The sequence below is a fragment of the Mesoplodon densirostris genome, chromosome 8 (genome assembly GCF_025265405.1).
Source record: "Mesoplodon densirostris isolate mMesDen1 chromosome 8, mMesDen1 primary haplotype, whole genome shotgun sequence".
Taxonomy (NCBI): domain Eukaryota; kingdom Metazoa; phylum Chordata; class Mammalia; order Artiodactyla; family Ziphiidae; genus Mesoplodon; species Mesoplodon densirostris.
In genome coordinates this window covers 74865-77668 of record NC_082668.1, presented here as the reverse complement: position 1 = coordinate 77668, position 2804 = coordinate 74865, and positions in this window count along the sequence as shown.

The window sequence follows — 2804 nt, the reverse complement described above, 5'->3', positions numbered from 1 at the left end:
GGTAGAGTAATCTTGGCTGTAGGTTGTTCTCCTTCATCACTTTAAATATGTCCTGCCAGTCCCTTCTGGCTTGCAGAGTTTCTGCTGAAAGATCAGCTGTTAACCTTATGGGGATTCCCTTGTGTGTTATTTGTTGTTTTTCCCTTGCTGCTTTTAATATGTTTTCTTTGCATTTAATTTTTGACAGTTTGATTAATATGTGTCTTGGCATGTTTCTCCTTGGCTTTATCCTGTATGGTACTCTCTGTGCTTCCTGGACTTGATTAACTATTTCCTTTCCCATATTAGGGAAGTTTTCAACTATAATCTCTTCAAATATTTTCTCAGTCCCTTTCCTTTTCTCTTCTTCTTCTGGAACCCCTATAATTCAAATGTTGGTGCGTTTAATGTTGTCCCAGAGGTCTCTGAGACTGTCCTCAGTTCTTTTCATTCTTTTTTCTCTATTCTGCTCTGCAGTAGTTATTTCCACTATTTTATCTTCCAGGTCACTTATCCGTTCTTCTGCCTCAGTTATTCTGCTATTGATCCCTTCTAGAGTATTTTTAATTTCATTTATTGTGGTGTTCATCGTTGCTTGTTTCATCTTTAGTTCTTCTAGGTCCTTGTTAAATGTTTCTTGCATTTTCTCTATTCTATTTCCAAGATTTGGGATCATCTTTACTATCATTATTCTGAATTCTTTTTCAGGGAGACTGCCTATTTCCTCTTCATTTGTTAGGTCTGGTGGGTTTTCATCTTGCTCCTTCATCTGCTGTGTGTTTTTCTGTCTTCTCATTTTGCTTCTCTTACTGTGTTTGGGGGTCTCCTTTTTGCAGGCTGCAGGTTCGTAGTTCCCGTCGTTTTTGGTGTCTGTCCCCAGTGGCTAAAGTTGGTTCAGTGGGTTGTGTAGGCTTCCTGGTGGAGGGTGCCTGTGTTCTGGTGGATGAGGCTGGATCTTGTCTTTCTGGTGGGCAGGTCCACGTCTGGTGGTGTGTTTTGGGGTGTCTTGGACTTATTATGATTTTAGGCAGCCTCTCTGCTAATGGGTGGGGTTGTGCTCCTGTCTTGCTAATTGTTTGGCATAGGGAGTCCAGCACTGTAGCTTGCTGGTCATTGAGATAAGGTGGGTGTTGGTGTTGAGATGGAGATCTCTGGGAGATTTTCGCCATTGGATATTACGTGGAGCTCGGAGGTCTCTTTTGGACCCGTGTCCTGAAGTTGGCTCTCCCACCTCAGAGGCACAGCACTGACTCCTGGCTGTAGCACCAAGAGCCTTTCATCCACACGGCTCAGAATAAAAGGGAGAAAAAGTAGAAAGAAAGAAAGAAAGAGGATAAAAGAAAATAAAGTAAGGTCAAATAAAATAAAGTTATTAAAATAAAGAATTATTAAGAAAAAATTTTTTAAGTAAAAAAAAAAACAAAAACAAACAAACAAAAAACGGACGGATAGAACCCTAGGACAAATGGTGAAAGCAAAGGTATACAGACAAAATCTCACACAGAAGCATACACGTACACACTCACAAAAAGAGGGAAAGGTGAAAAAAATCATAAATCTTGCTCTCAAAGTCCACCTCCTCAATTTGAGATGGTTCGTTGTCTATTCAGGTATTCCACAGATGCAGGGTACATCAAGTTGATTGCGGAGCTTTAATCCGCTGCTTCTGAGGCTGCTGGGAGAGATTCCCCTTTCTCTCCTTTGTTTGCACAGCTCCCGGGGCTCAGCTTTGGATTCGGCCCCGCCTCTGCGTGGAGGTCGCCGGAGGACGTCTGTTCTTCGCTCAGACAGGACGGGGTTAAAGGAGCCGCTGATTTGGGCGCTCTGGCTCCCTCAGGCCGCGGGGGAGGGAGGGGCACGGAGGCGGGGCGAGCGTGCGTCGTCGGAGGCCGGCGTGACGTTGCGTCAGCACGAGGCGCGCCCGTGCGTTCTCCCGGGGATGTGGTCTGTGGAGCCCGGGACCGTGGCGGTGGCGGGCAGCCCAGGCTCCCGGGAGGGGAGGTGTGGAGAGTGACCTGCGCTCGCACACGGGCTTCTTGGTGGCGGCAGCAGCAGCCCCAGCGTCCCACGCCCGTCTCTGGGGTCCGCGCTTTCAGGCGCGCCTCGCGCCCGTCTCTGGAGCTCCTCCTTTCAGCAGCGCTCTGAATGCCCTCTCCTCACGCACCAGGAAACAAAGAGGGAAGGAAAAGTCTCTTGCCTCTTCGGCAGCTCCAGACTTTTCCCCGGACTCCCTCCCGGCTGGCCGTGGCGCACTAACTCCCTTCAGGCTGTGTTCACGCCGCCAGCGCGCTCTGACTGAAGCCCGAGCCTCAGCTCTCAGCCCCGCCGGCCCCGGCGGGTGAGGAGAAAAGCCTCTCGGGCTGGTGAGTGGCGGTCGGCACCGGTCCTCTGTGCGGGAATCTCTCTGCTTTGCCCTCCGTACCCCTGTGGCTGCGGTCTCCTCCGCGGCTCCGAAGCTTTCCCCCTCCGCCACCTGCAGTCTCCGCCCGCGAAGGGGCTCCTAGCGTGTGGAAACCGTTTCTCCTTCACGGCTCCCTCCCACTGGTGCAGGTCCCGGCCCTATCCTTTTGTCTCTGTTTATTCTGTTTTCTTTTGCCCTACCCAGGTACGTGGGGAGTTTCTTTCTTTCTTTCTTTCTTTTTTTTTTTTCCGGTACACGGGCCTCTCACTGTTGTGCCCTCTCCCGTGGCGGAGCACAGGCTCCGGACGCGCAGGCTCAGCGGCCATGGCTCACGGGCCTAGCCGCTCCGCGGCATGTGGGATCTTCCCGGCCCGGGGCACGAACCCGTGTCCCCTGCATCGGCAGGCGGAGTCTGAACCACTGC